We start from the raw sequence: 15,655 nt of genomic DNA, 5'->3' as shown, positions 1-15,655 counted from the left end.
CACTTTTGTAGTAGCCATGTAATTGATCTCTGGTCTAGGTTCTGAAACAAATTAGTTCAGAGGGAAATTCAGCAGAGAGCAAATATCATTTAGATTTAGAATAATAGAAACCTCCAACGTCATAGTTGGAAGAAACCTTAGATGTCATCCCCACTTGATGCATAAATTCTCTTCACAGTGTCCTTAAAAAGTAACCATTCAGTTCAATCGAGTTCAGTCAGGCAGCTTGACTTGGTAGAAAGTTTTCCCACATTTTGAGCTAAAATATTCTCCATTATGATGATGTCTACTCATTGGTTCTCACTTTTCCCTTCACATCCCTATACCCCCGAGGGTATAGTGTAATACCTCTGCCACTGGACAGATCTTTCCTATTGAAAACATCCATCTGGTCCTTGCTACATGCTCTTTACGATCTTCAGAAATTGACATTTTAAAAAGTAAATACCCCAATTCTTTCATTAAAATGAAAAAAATTACTTTGCTCTTTTTTTAATTAAAAAAAAACTTTAACATTTTTCTATTTTTGAGAGAGAGAGAAAGCGCACTAGCAGGAGAGGGGCAGAGAAAAAGGGAGACACAGACTCCGAAGCAGGCTCCAGTCTCTTAGCTGTCAGCCCAGAGCCTGATGTGGGGCTCAAACCCATGAACTGTGAGATCATGACCCAAGCCAAAGTTGGAGGCTTAACCGCTGAGCCACCCAGGTGCCCCCAAAATTGCTTTGCTCTTAAAGTAATCACTGTGAATACCACTGTAAGAAAGAGTTACACACACACACACACACTTTTAAACCTCGCCCCAACCACCATTTTGTAGCCTCAAACCTGTAATCATTTTTCTCTGTATTCCTTTTGCTTTTTTACCCAGCAGGACTAAAAGAGACTTTAGATACTTGGGGCTAAAAATATAGTACCATGCACTGAATATTGCCCTTCTATAGGTAGCTTCATATGTATTGTGTCTTATTTGGAACAGTAGCTTGTTTGGACACGCCCAATTACCGGAATCAATGGAGATCCGCATGCCATTCTCAAAGATTCCCTATTCTAACTTCTTCTTTCCCAACCCTATTTAAAACATATAACCACACAGGTAACTTTGGAGACCATCATGGTTTTCTCCAATTACAGAGAGACATTTGGACTTATACGTTCCTTAGCTTGACGAGTGTTTCCGGTTTCAGAGGGGAAATTGTTCCACCGAAAGAAATTGCTGAGGTTTCCCTTTATATTTTATGACACTACATCAATATAGATAAACATATTCAAGAAAAAAATTGAAAGTAAAGAGAGTACTACTACTGCCATAGCGGATATTGGTAGTAGAACAGAAAGAGCCACCACAGAGTGAAGTGTTTCTTGACAGGTGGGCGAAGTTCCTTATTTAGTATTCAAGTTAACACACTTTTAAGAAACAGTAAATAAACTGGGAGGACCTCCATGGCATGTATGATCACTATTCTAGTGTTCTGAATGGGAAAAACATTAACTTCATGCCCTATAGAATATGGTGGCCAGCTTTGCGCAGTGGCAGTATCTTAGCCAATGAAGTTTATCCGAGGCGCGATTATTGCGAATAGAGTATGGTGGCCACATGCAGCTGGTTCATTTTGGAGAAGTCTCTGCTTAAAGATACACTGATGTTTTGCTGCCAAAATGTTATATTATGTAGAATATCTTCTTAAAGCTCAAGGCTATTTTGATTTCAGCATTTAGGAGAAGCGGTAAGCAATTCAGATACATGACTTTCTCCCAAGCTGCGAATATTTTAGACTTCTCAGGGTTGCTTAATCTAAGAAAATTCTAGCTTCTTGAGCATTACCTCCAGGAAAGTTGTTACAAATTCAAAGGCATAACATTGTTTCTTATATAGAATTATGGGATTTTGAGATAAATTTTCAGCCAGACTTTGACTATTGGGATTCTCTTCCTCCCCCTTCTTTATAAATGAGGAATCTTCTAAATAAGAAATAAAATTCTAAGTCTATCCAATGCCAAACATACAAATACGTATACAAAAATATAAATACAAATACATAAACATACAATACTATTGTGTGGTTTTGTTTTATTTTTTAAGTCCATGCTATTCCCCTGGTTAAAAATATTGTAAGTTTGGGGTGCCTGGGTTGCTCAGTCACTTAAGCATTGGCCTTGGGCTCAGGTCATGATGTCTCAGTTTGTGGGTTCAAGTTCCATGTCTGCCTCTGTGCTGACAGCACAGAGCCTGCTTTGGATCCTCTGTTCCCCCTCTCTCTCTGCCCCTCCCTCACTCTCTTTCTCTCAAAAATAAATAAACTTTAAAAAAATATTGTGAGCTTAATATTCTCTTAGCATTCCTTAAAATTATTCCATTAAAAAAATCATAATGACGCATAGGTGTGAGTGAGGCACCCTTATAAGACAAATTGCACCGTCCAGCTGTTGAGATGCTTGATGTCATTTTACCTTATTCTTGACATGTCATACTAGAAAAGAAAAAAAAAAGGAATCTCTGTATAATAAGATTGAGAATGTTACCTTATCAACTTTATACAACATGAAATCTTTTAAGAAATTTAGCAGAGAGGCACCTGGGTGGCTCAGTTGGTTAAGCCTCAGACTTGATTTTGGCTCAGGTTATGATCTCACAGTTTGTGAGTTCAAGCTCCAGGCCGGGCTCCATGCTGACAGCACAGAGCCTGCTTGGGATCCTCTCTTTCCCTCTCTCTCTCTGCCCCTCCCCCGCTCGTGCACACTCTCTAAATAAATAAATAAATAAATAAACTTAAAAAAAAAAAAAAGAAATTTAGCAGTTTATTGTAGCCTGTCCTAAGCACCATATGGTGCATATTTTCAAATAATGAAATACCTGCAGAAATACCATAATGGCTTGTTTTGGTTGGTGGCTTTGAGGCTTCTTATCTGTTCACAGGCTTTGCCAGGAATTTTCGTTTTCCTAATGTTATTCACAAGGTGTGACCACTTGTCCCATTCATCATGAAGAACAATAGCATACTTATATTTTGTTAAAGCCAAGGAAAATTCTTAGAGATGAATGTTAATAAACTCTGTCTACATGGCCACAGGTGGAGTCAAGATGTAACTAATGTTATGTTTATTTGACTAAGAGAGGGAGCCAAACTGGATAATTCCCAAATCTAATCAAACCAATTTTACTGGAAGTATCAGATTTTCGCTGCTTATTTTGGTCTTTATTCTACGTGGTGTTGAAAAGAGACAACTTAGTCAACCTATCCTAGCTGCTTACCCAATTGATGCAGAGAAAAATCCAAAAAATAATAAAGAAAAAAAATACATTTAGGATACAAAGACATGGAGGGATCTGGTTCTTTCCTAAGTTTCCTTCCCGGTCTTTCTGTTTTTCCAAAGAAGCTTCAGAAAAAACTGCTAAATGTTTAATCCAGTGCTAATGACTAATAAAAATGACAAGATCATTCTTGACGAGTGGATTAGATCTATTTTTATTCTACCCAGTCACACAATATCTGCTTAATGGAAAGCCCCCTCCTGTGTTCCTCAGTGATTAAAGAGACCTGCCCCAGAGGTAACATGGGAACTTCCTGGTTACATGAAGTTTGTAAACAAGTTATAACTTGAAATATTCCTCATCCAATGCTTAATTGTCTGCCATAAATTGGAAAAAGTAGCTGGGGACTTGGATTTATTCTGGATTTGACTCTTCTCTGGAGGTTTTCAAAATTTTTCAGCATCCACTGACACACTATGAAGTTAGAGGTTTGGGTCAACTCAAGATTTACCTGATTTTTTAATTTTTTTTTTTTAATTTTTTTTTTTAATTTTTTTTTTCAACGTTTATTTTTATTTTTGGGACAGAGAGAGACAGAGCACGAACGGGGGAGGGGCAGAGAGAGAGGGAGACACAGAATCGGAAACAGGCTCCAGGCTCCGAGCCATCAGCCCAGAGCCCGACGCGGGGCTCGAACTCCCGGACCGCGAGATCGTGACCTGGCTGAAGTCGGACGCTCAACCGACTGCGCCATCCAGGCGCCCCTGATTTTTTAATTTTAAAACCATTGTTGGTTTAAAATCATTCTGGTTTTGGGGCACCTGGGTGGCTCAGTTGTTTGAGCATCCGGCTCTTGGTCGCAGAGGGGGTCATAGTCTCTCAGTTCATGGGATCAGGCCCACGTCGGCCTCCATGCCGAAAGGACGGAGCCTGCTTGGGATTCTTTCTCTCCACCACTCATGCTTTCCCTCTTTTCCTCCCTCAAATTAAAGAACTAAAACATTAAAAAAATTTTTAATAAAAATAATAACATAAAATCATTCTGGTTTTAAAGTCAAAATGGCCTCCTCAGCCATCCCTGTGCTTTCAGTAAGTGGACCTAAAATTCAACAATTTGATGCAAATAATTTAGAGCCCTGCCTCCAACAGCCAAGCAAAAGTCTCACGAAATATATTATCAGTAAAACTATCTTTGATATTAGCTACATATAGGATAGGTATATATATATATATATATATATATATGTAATAAAAAGGTAAACAAATCTTTTTGATCAAAAAGGTAAACAGATCATTTGAAAACTAAAAAGTATACTTAGGAGAAGAGTTACGTTTCTTAAGATAGATAATCAATATACAATAAAGCATGAATATTTATTTCAGAATGTTTCATAAAACTTTTTTTCTCATATGGAACTGTCACAGAATGTCACAAAATGTTAAACAGCCTTTTATAGACCAATCTCTTATGCTATGGGTAAATCCAATCAATCTTTCTGGTGTCTGTCGAAATAAATTTGGGGAAGGAAATACCAATTTTTGGACAGTCATAGAAGTGCTTCCATATATTACACTGAATTCTACCTGTAATTTCCAAATCAACTTCCTTGACTCTTTTTCCAGGTTACCATTCTACCATTGGATGGTTATTCTCAAAGCCTTCTCCCAAGTGTTTCTTTAGGGAGCCATACATTCTTAACTAGTTCATGCATTTGTTCATTAATTTATTCAATATTTATTGAGTATCTATTATATACTGGGCACTGGGGAACTTTTTCTTTTTTTAAGATATAGCTCCTGCCTTCAAGAAGCTTATGGTTTTTAGGAAGAGATAAACACACAAAAAGAAAAGTCACTATAGAGTGTGGTATACACTTACATAGAGGTTGGCTAGACTTTGTGAGAGCTTAGAGCAGGAACATGTTATCTGGGTTTGGGTGTGGGAGGGTGACCAGAGAAACCCTCTAGAAAAGAAGACACTTGAAAGAAGTTTTGGTGACCAAGTTGGAGTTAACCTCTAAGTGACTAATAATGAAAACAGTGATCCCATTTGCCATGTGCCAGGCACTGAGCTGAACCCTTTACAAACATAATCTCATTAGTCTTTAGTAATATAGTAGAGAATGATTTTTTTTTTTTTCTCGTTTCATAGATGAGGCAATGAAGGCTTAGAACTGGTCAGTGCCTTAAGCAAGGTATACAGCAAATAGGAGAGCTCTATCCAGGAGAGTGTTTCTGGCCAAGAAAACAGCATATGAGCAGGTCTTAAAAGGGGTAATAGTCTGACCTGTGTGAGCCCGGAGGTGGGACTGTGTATCTGACCCAAAACCAGCATGTGCGGCAGGGAGCGTGGCTGTTGTGTATAAGGAGTCTACAGCTGAGCAATGCGGAATCGCTAAGTTAAATATTTTCAATTTAATTCCACAGCTATGATAAACTCTTGAAAGATCCTACCGAGGACAAGAAAAACTTGAGTATATTTATATGTGAAGGCTTTAGTTCATCTTTTATTTTATTTGAGACGTGGTGTTACCAATTGGCATGACTTGAATACCTCCCATTCCTCCAGTGATCATTTTGCACCTAACGTCCCCTCTGCTAACTAACATAGATTTCAGTGGTAGGATCTGAAGTGCTAAGTAACTCCCTCAGAAGTGTTGATCCCTCATTAGGGTTTTTCAAATGGTAACTAACCCATTTAGTTGGGTTAATCCGTGCCTGACTAGGACACTTCAGGTGCCTCCTCACTACGCAGATTAGACAGATAATATTTTAAAGCAAATCAACGCAGAGACGACGTAACCGCCAGATGAGAGCTTACTAGTAAAAACAAGAGAGAAAAGTGTCCCTTTGTGTGGGTGTGTGTGTGTGTTTGAGGCAGTTGCCGCAAGGACGAGTGGAGACACGCTAGGAGTGAGGTGGCCCCAGTCATTTCCTTTTCCTGAATGGGTGTGCAGATGATGAGTTAGGAATGTGCGAGCCTCTGCACCCCTTTGTCTGAAAAGCCTCGTGACACGCTCTGGCTCCATAAACACAGCCATTATCCCTCATGCCTTTTCCACAGTTGGGCGGTGCTGACGTGGAGAAGTCAAGGCACAGACAGGCTGACACTGAGAAATGAGAGCAGTATCTGAAACAAAGGCTCCGGATGGCGTCATGTTTCCACGTGGCTGGCCTGGAGACAGATGGCACATTGGCTGGGCGCTGCTTGGGAGAAGGGGACTTATTCTGGGCTAAAGACAAAGCCCTGGCATCCCCCGGGACAAGCTGACAGGCAGGATGGCAGTGTGCCTCTCTCCGAGCAAGATCTGAAGGAGATCCGGTATGTATTCCTTTTGTGTGTGATGCCCTCAACTCAATGCAGCACTTCAGGAACCACGTGGGATTCCTAGGCTTACAGAATCTCTTAACAGCTCAGGCCCCAGCCCTCCCTCGCAAATGAGGGAGCACATCTGCACATACTCACATGATTTTGTGTATACTTTCAGGAGGACCATGGATCTTCCCCGTTCCTAAAAGACTAGAGTCTTTCAGAGCAGCTTAAACTAGAATGATCTCTGAGGGCGAAAATATCAACAAAGTAAATAAACTTTCCATCATTTCACCTCATTTCAAATCAGATTTTCGCTGAAAATAAAACCAGAATTGTCCGGCCTCTGAGGTGTCTTACAGCAACACGAACAGCCCTCATTTCTTTATTCCTAGTAATGTTTGGCTGAGGTTGGGGGCTACCCAGCAGGAATGCCAGGGAGGGGGTTCCTATACTGGATGGGAGATTGGACACGATGACCTATGCATGGGCCTTACAGCTCTTGAGTCCATGAGCTTCCATTTACAGACACCCTTATGACTCCAGAGAAGGAGACTGCTGGAGAATCTCCAGGAGTCACAGAGAATTCATCTCCTCACAGGAGGGTCAGAGGTTGTCTGGAGAGACTTCAGGTCTCTACAGGGAATCAATTCTAAGAACATTGAGTTCAGTAACACGTGCCCATCAAGCCTGCTCGCTTCCTTTTTTTTTTTAATTTTTTTTTCTTTCTCAACGTTTTTATTTATTTTTTGGGACAGAGAGAGACAGAGCATGAACGGGGGAGGGGCAGAGAGAGAGGGAGACACAGAATCGGAAACAAGCTCCAGGCTCTGAGCCATCAGCCCAGAGCCCGACGCGGGGCTCGAACTCCCGGACCGCGAGATCGTGACCTGGCTGAAGTCGGACGCTTAACCGACTGCGCCACCCAGGCGCCCCAAGCCTGCTCGCTTCCTTAAGAAGCCCCTAGATTGGGGACTGGGGGCTGGGACTGAGGGGCAGGAAGGGCAGGAAACAGGAGGCAGGCCTAGGGGTCAAATTTCCTCCAGGACTAAGAAGACAGAGATGAGCAGTTGGGGTATTTGAGACCTGGGGGGCTACTTGGAGAGTGGAGTGCAGTTTTCCTGTGGAGTTTGTTATCCCCTCGTCACCTCCCAACCCTAGGCAAAGAGAGTCAGCATTCAAAGATGCTTATTTGAAGACAAAAAATGCTTATACAAAAAAGAAAAAATAAAACACACACATATAAACAGTAAGACAACACTGAAAAGGACAATAAAATGTTCCTAGTAAATTACTTTTGGGTTGTGAATTTATAGGTAATCTTGGTATGTTGTATTTTATACATATCTTTATATGGATAGTCTGTTTTCTACAACAAACATTATGACTGCTTTCCAAAAAAGCAATCACAACATTTGTAGATACAAATTCTTATTTAGAAATACAACCCATCATTTTCGTTAGGTGTGGGCCTGGTAAGACCAGATTAAATAACTCTGGGAGATAAGCGGGCTCTAGGCTTCTTTGGATGCCTTGAGATAATCACCAATGCCATGAAACACGGGCAATACATGGACAGGGTTTTGCATTCAACAAACTGAATCTTGCTTAAGGGAGTCTAAACACAAGCTGAGCGCATAATACTTTCAAACACAGTGACAGCCTCAGTGATAGAAAATCCCTTCTTGATTTGGGATTCCATCTCTTTGGACACCCTCTCTTTTTCCTGGCACAATTTCAGACTTCTCTTTCAAGAGCTGTATGTAGTCTCAGGAGAGGTTGGGAACAGCGACGTTGGCCACACCTTCTATTTCTGTTCTCATGGTGGCAGCCTAGCCTCGCCTCTCTGACCTCCTGCCTGAACTATTCCAAGAATCTCTACCCATTCCCTGCCTCCATCTCATCCTTCCCACACTGCCCGAACCAGAGTTTCTGTCTGTGATGCCACCTTGCCTGGTGAATCAACACCTCCATCTGAAATTCAAGAGCAGGTGCCCTTAACTCCAAGCCCTGATTTTCAACCAAGCTGTTCCTAACACAAATAACTTTGTATAGAAAGATCCAGGGAAATTAGAAGCAGGAGTTTCTTTATTGAAGAACATTAAATGATTCTCCCAAGCAACTGCAGACGGGTTGATCTTGGTTTGTATGTTCTCATTTCGGTCACACTGCCTTTCAGACTAGGCTTCCTGGTCCATAGGGGTAGAGATGGTATCTTCTAGCTCTTTCGAACCCTCCATTCCATTGATTGTAAAGCTGAGCACTGAGTAGATAGTTTATACATTCTTGACACGGTAGAGGCATGGTAGCCGAGGAAATCTGTTACTCTGCTATTGGAACGATTTCCAGGGGCCTAAGGATAGCGAACTCTTCAGAATTACAGACTTTGGACTCAAATCGTCTGCACACATCTGCCTATTGGACCAGCATCATGTGTCCTTTGCACAGTATGTCTGTTTCATTCCACAATCAGACCATGAACATTTAGTGAATGTTTGCTCATGCCAGCCCCTTGGTAGGTAAAGTGGATCTAGAGATGAACCAGGTATAGCCCCCGCCTTCAAGCAGCCCAAATCTACTAGAAAGTGAGATACATGAGAGTGACTGTGACACAGAATAATAAGTGCCTTTCAGACTGTGGCTTTGCACAAAGGGCTCTCTAGTCACAAAGGGGCTCGGGGGGGGGGGGGAGTTGCAAAGGTCAGAAAACATTTGAATTGGGCTTTGAAGCGAGAGTGAGACGAAACCAATACAGACTCGAAGGAAGAGCATTAGAGGCAGAGGGAATGACGCGCAAAAGCGCAGAGAGGTGAGAAGCAGATTACATATCGAGAAGCACACGTCTCCCATGTGGCTGGAACTACATGATGAGGTGGGAAGAGGGGAGCTGGCTTCAAGGAGGTAGGCTATAGGGAAGACCAGGGTGGGGAGGACTGTGCAGATGGTGGGGAGCTGGGAGGGGTGAGGAGGGGGCTTCCTCTCCTGATTCCTCCTTTCATGTCATTTTCACGTAGCCCAGAGGTGACCGGGCTCTCTCTCGCCATGATGTGAGTCACTGCCTGTCTTCTCTGCCCAGGCCTGAGAGTGGCCTGATGGAGGTGAGTGCTGTTACTAACATGTTCCTTCATACACAAGTTTCAACAATTAGTAATAGATGAGGTCAGGCCCACTGTGTCACCAGCTGCCACAAAGCTGGCTCCAGAGTGCCATCAACTCTCCAACCTTGCCCGCAGACAGGTTCCTCCCTCAGGAAACAGGACATCATGCTCAGGAGGGACACACGAAGCGGAAAAATAGGAGGAAAGAAATTGCAAGAGGCTGGCCTGAGACTTCCCAGACAGGGAGTGGCTGTGTAAAGCCAAGATTTTCCGCAAACATTCCAGAACAGTCTATTGAGAAAGAAAGAAGAAAGAAAGAAAGAAAGAAAGAAAGAAAGAAGAAAGAAAGAAAGAAAAGAAAGGAAGGAAGAAAGAAAAGAAAAGAAAAGAAAAAAAATGGAAAAGAAAAGAAAGGAAAAGAAATGAAAGGAAAGGAAAAGAAAGGAGAAGAGAAGAAAAGAAAAAGAAAGGCCTACTTTTTCTTGTCCTTCATGAAGAACTTCAGTGGGAATGTGAAGAAAGAGCAAAAGGGCCTATTTGCAAGAGAGAATGATTGGGTATGCAGGATTAAGTTCATGTGTAAGCCGGGAAAAAGTTTCCCAAATGGTGTCGTTTGTGAGGTTTCTTCTGTACAATAACACGTCAGCTAGACCACGGAGCTGTTGGAAAATGCACAGATCCTGTCCTTTGAATGTGTAAAAGTGACTTCTAAGCTGCAAGTAACTGGTGGTAGTTATGTTATTCCTCTATGTGAATACCCTGAAGAGTAGACAAATCTCTTAGAAATTCACACTTTTTCTGTCTTGCACTCAGCAGATATTTGTTGAGCGGCTACCGTATGCCAGATGTTACTCTGTCGATACTGGAAACATCACCGTGAAGAGCTAGTTTATAATCCAGTGGTGTGAATTCACTTACCTATGCCTTATACCAACTTTCTCATATGCAGAGACAGGAAGGAAGGGAGAGAAGAGTGTGTAGACAGCGGTGCTGGCAGTCAGAAGTCACCGGTACCTGGGTGTGGAGAGAAGGGAAGCCTACAGGTAGGAAAGAGGAGAAGAAAGGGGTTGTTGGAGAATCTGAGGAGAAACTTTAGATTTTTAGCTTTGTGTGTGATTCTCTTCTTAGCTGTAGCCAGGACTTGGGACAAGAGCAGCCATTCTGGTCGTACTATCCCAAGGAAGTTCTCCCCAAGCTCGTATGACATTAAACCTTTTTCATCTCTTCCCTCTGTGAAACTAGAAAATAGAAACTAATCTCAGTCTGACAGAGAGGAAGGGAAAGGGGAACAGAGAACCAATTCCTGCCGGGAGGGTTCTACCTTGCTGTCTGCTGCCCTGCTCCTTCTCATTGGAGAGCCCAAGTATGGAGGAAGCAAAGGAAGGTGAGGGTTGCAGGTAGGGTGCACAGTGAGGAGTCTGGAAGTCGCCCTCGGTGCTGGCCCTGGGTTAAGTCTTATTTCCTTCACCTGGACACGTGTGGCAGTAGGCAGCCACACAGCTACAAACAAGGGTGGATTTCAGAGCTCAGGGGCTCCGGCACATTTCTGGCACCTGCGGGCTTCCCATGCCATTTGGTCGCCACGGAGCATGGAGACAGCAGGTGGCTGGAGGTGGCTCCCCAGGTAACACGGACATTCCTGAGCTCAAAGAGTTTTGCATCCGTGCAGCCAGCCCAAGGGGTCCCGAGAGACTCTCTTGTCTCAGGAGGGTTTGACATCCTCATTCCCTTATGTCCTAGGCACCGCTGGGATGCTGTTTACTCTGCCAGGGGAATGAACTCCCTGCCAGTCAGTTCAGACCCAACCACTGTTCAAGCTTTATGACTTAAGACCACAAAAACTGGAAAAATTGCTTTCGGGAAAACGCCCCTTTTTTGGTGTGGTGAGTGTGCACATGTAGCGAATGCACGGGGAGGGCGTAACGTTTCTTCATTGAGTGCTTTGAGGTGTTAGTTTTCCTCAAGAGACCTTACTTGTTTCTGCTGATGATCTATTTGAGAAATTAGAGCAGACTTGACCAATTTCTGGCTGAGGTGTACTTGGGCTCCTTGTTGGAGCATGTGTGGGGAATGGGGACCAGCATTCCTTACCCAGACCCTTTTCCAGGGCAGCCAAATCACCCGGGAGCCGGGCACCCAGTCTATTTGCACAATGCAGTTTTCGACTCTGAATCATCCTAGGTTCTCTTCTTGGTATCGCTTTGGACTGCACTCAACAGCAGTCGGGTGCCTCGGCTTCTCCTTGTACAGACAGGTTTGTTTCCCAGGCTCCCGGGGCACCCCGCCTTCAGGAAGCAGAGAGGCCCCGGCAGATAAAAGGGTTGCCTACATTAGACGCCCACTCACCTGGGACAACCAGGTATTGGTAACAGCTTTTTATCACTTCCAGCCCCACAGAACTTACACAAGTCTGCCCTAGGCAAAATGGTGAAACAGGCCCAATTCATCTGAATTCGTTGTCTCTTCTTCTGTCAACACTAGCTAGCATTTCCTTCTATTTACACTGAAATGTGGCTTCATGCGGCAAGTGTTCATTGACATTTATTTTGCCAAGAGATATGAGCCAAGCCCTGGTCTAGGCAATGAGGCTGAGGCAGGGAACAAAACAGATGAGGCTCCTACCTCATGGAGGGGTTGAAAGCTGCCATGATATTTGCTATGTCAACTTTTCCTTATAGCGCACAGATACCTGTACATGGTATAAAACTATACTGAGAAAATAATATTAAGTGGTTAATCTATATGTGCCTTAGAGTATAAAGGAATGCAGAGGAATGATACACACAGATGGGAGGAGGTCGCCACTGAGACAGGAATGGGGACAGGGTTGAGAAGTATGCAAGAGGGGTCCCAATTGTATCAGTAAAGAATTCTCAAGCTGAGTGGTGGGTACACAAGTATTTGTAAATTATGATTTGTGCTCTTTCGTATGTCTTAAATATTTCATTACAATATTTATTATATTTTAAGTGTATTTATTTATTTTGACAGAGCATGAGCAGGGGAGGGACAGAGAGAGAGGGAGAGAGAGAAAATCCCAAGCATGCCCCACACTGCCAGCATGGAGTCCAATGGGGGCTTGAACCTAAGAACCATGAGATCATGACCTGAGCTGAAATCAAGAGTGGGACGCTCAACCAACTGAGCCACCCAGGGGCCCCACGTTACAATATTTAAAACAAACTATCAGTATAGGATAGAAAGGTGGATGGGCAAAGATGCCCATTACAGAGCTATTTGCTGTCGTCAAAATATTTTAGACTAAGTGTGAGACAAGAGAAAATCGGTTAAATATGGCACAGTAAAAAAAAAGCCAAATGATACTGTGAATATTACTCTGATTGTCCTCTGAATCTGAAGCCGCCTAGATCAGAGCATCATTTTCCCTGGGCAGAGTGGAAGAGGATAGTAAATTGGTGCCTAACTGAAGGTTTGATTCCCCCCATTTTATTTTCTCCAGAACTTTATTCAGCCCATAATGAGTATAAATGTGTTTACAAAGTGAGTATTCCTGAGGATATAGAAATGTTCAGTTATCACTGTACATCATCTTTCTACAACAGATAAAAGCATTTAGTTCTTGAGCAAGGAGATACGAAGAAGGCAAAATGTGAAAGGCTGAAATCAGGCCCCCTACCACCATCTACGAGACAAGACTTTAGCACACTTGCCTCTCGACTTTCCAGACGAGGAGGCTTGATTTCAGTGGAATTTTTGTTTCCTTTCTCTTATCAGATCGTTCAGATAAGGGAACCATTGCTCACTTCTTTCATTAGGCTCTACAATGGATAGTATGTAGTAACGGACCTTACCAAGGATTTGATTACTTCCGTCCTTCCCCTTTTGCACACCCTATCCAAGAATTCTAAGGAATGTAGCTTTCAAACCAATGATACAAGACAACTGGCTTTCTGCTCTGTTCTCGGGTGATTAAATTATGATTTTGCAGCCCCCTATAAACTTTTTCCATATAAAACAATCAAACCGAACATTGTTTTGTAAGTGTATGTGGTACAGTTACGGCTACCGGCCACTAGGTGTCATAACAGAGAGTTACGCAGGAGGGTGAGCTGGGTTTGTGTTCAGGCCCTTCAGCCCCTTTCACTTCAACAGCTTGGTGATCTCTTCTGAGTTTCCAAGAAAGCTTCCCAACGGAGCTTTATGGGAAGATGAACATATGTACTTATCACTCTGGACTATTTGCATTTATCTCAAATTGTTGAAATGTCTGTTCTCTGTTAATAAACCAGAAGCAAGAGGAGGCGTGTTTCAGGGCAGAAAAGGGATTTGACACCTTTCAATCGTTCATCCTTCAGGCAAGACTTGCCATTACATTCAGTTTCATACTTCCGTTTTTGTAGCCTTGTATAATGTTGTAGTGTAGAAACTTAGTGTAAATAAGCTTGTAAATTCAGTGTATAAAGAAAATGTCTAGTTTCCAAAGTCTGTACCTCTAAGGCACATATAGGAATGTAAATCATCAGTAAAACATAAGTATGAAATGTGAGTTGAAGTGGAAACGATGTAATTATACCACATTTACCCCTTATCTTACTTTTAATAAAGCAACCCCCTTTTATCATAAAATGTCCTTCATCCTTTTTGAAACTCAAGTGAGATACGTATATACAGTTGGATCCTTTGACTCGACTCCACATATTAGCTTTATTCTGCAATAAACGTCTATGTTCTTGTCTTACCTGTTGAAAAAGAGAGGCAAAAGTAGGCGAGCTCCAAACCCATATAGCGCAGCTAACCCTCCGCCCTGAGCTCCCGAACACAAATATGGCCCTCAGTTCCCTGTAGTTCACGTGCAGTCAGTGCAGCAATAAACTAATAGAACTGCCAACTGATCTAACTTCAAAACCAGATGATTATCACTTGTACTTTACAAAGTTGTGAATTCAAGATTTTTAATCTCACGTGATCTTTAAAATCTTAACTATAAATTTCATGAATAAATTTTAAAGTTATAGATGTGGCAGCGCCTGGGTGGCTCCGTTGGTTAAGCGTCCAACTCCTGATTTTGGCTCAGGTCATGATCTCTTTCAGCTCAGGTCATGATCTCATAGTTCGGGAGATCGAGCCCCACGTCGGGCTCTGCACTGACAGTGTGGAGCCTACTTGGGATTCTCTCTTCTTCTCTTTCTGCCCCCAAATAAATAAAGATTTTTAAAATGCTCTAAAAAAAAATAAAGTCATAGATGTGGGTGAGGCTATAGGTACAGATGATACTGATTAGGTGTAGATGTAATTTCTTCCAAAAAAGACAGACAATTTGTAAGGGGAAAAATGAGAGAAAAATGGAGTTTAGTGATTTTGATTATACACTCCAGTCAACCAGCCCTTTCATGGGAACTGCAAGAATGTAAAGTCTGAGGCTGGATCACAAAACAGCGCTGTTCACTAATTACCGCCTAGAACTTGAAAAAGACTGCTCAGCTGTTTGCTACCTAAGATTCAACTTTGAGACTTTACTAACAGCCTACATAGAAACAAAAAAAGAATTTGTGATTGGAATTATTCACAATGATTACCTTGGTAGTTTCTATGTTGCTCAAGGCTATTGGTTATATTGTTCTAAAGCACAAGAACTGAAGTATTCGTTCTCAAGTACTCAAGGAAAATATTAAATAAGAAAATTTTGAGTAATTCAATATACTTTAGTAAAGATGAGAAAGGAAAGAGGAGGATAATTAGTGTAATTATTGGTATTAGTTCTATCTCTTCAACCTGGCCTCCTCGGGGAATGAGGCATTCTACACAAGTGGGTAAAACATTACTTACTAAAAATTTTAGGGCAAATTTTATATTTAATGGAGAAAAATAGATGCTTCCCTTGAAGATCGCAAAGTACCTTCTATCACTGATCCTGTCTCACTCAGTACTGGAGGTCGTAGCCAACATTACAAGGAAAGAAAGAGAAATAGAGACAAAGGATAAAAAAGTCATCATCTACAGCTGATCACCTACCTAGAGAAATGGACATAATAAGAAA

At 42.1% G+C, this 15,655-nt stretch overlaps 1 pseudogene; it reads left to right on the top strand.

Annotated features, from left to right (window-relative positions):
* Positions 1-1,515: 1,515 nt before the first annotated feature.
* Positions 1,516-1,686, top strand: LOC115519518 (annotated as a pseudogene).
* The last annotated feature ends 13,969 nt before the right edge of the window (positions 1,687-15,655 follow it).

The sequence above is a fragment of the Lynx canadensis genome, chromosome B4 (genome assembly GCF_007474595.2).
Source record: "Lynx canadensis isolate LIC74 chromosome B4, mLynCan4.pri.v2, whole genome shotgun sequence".
NCBI lineage: Eukaryota > Metazoa > Chordata > Mammalia > Carnivora > Felidae > Lynx > Lynx canadensis.
This window is presented reverse-complemented; position numbering and strand designations above follow the sequence as displayed.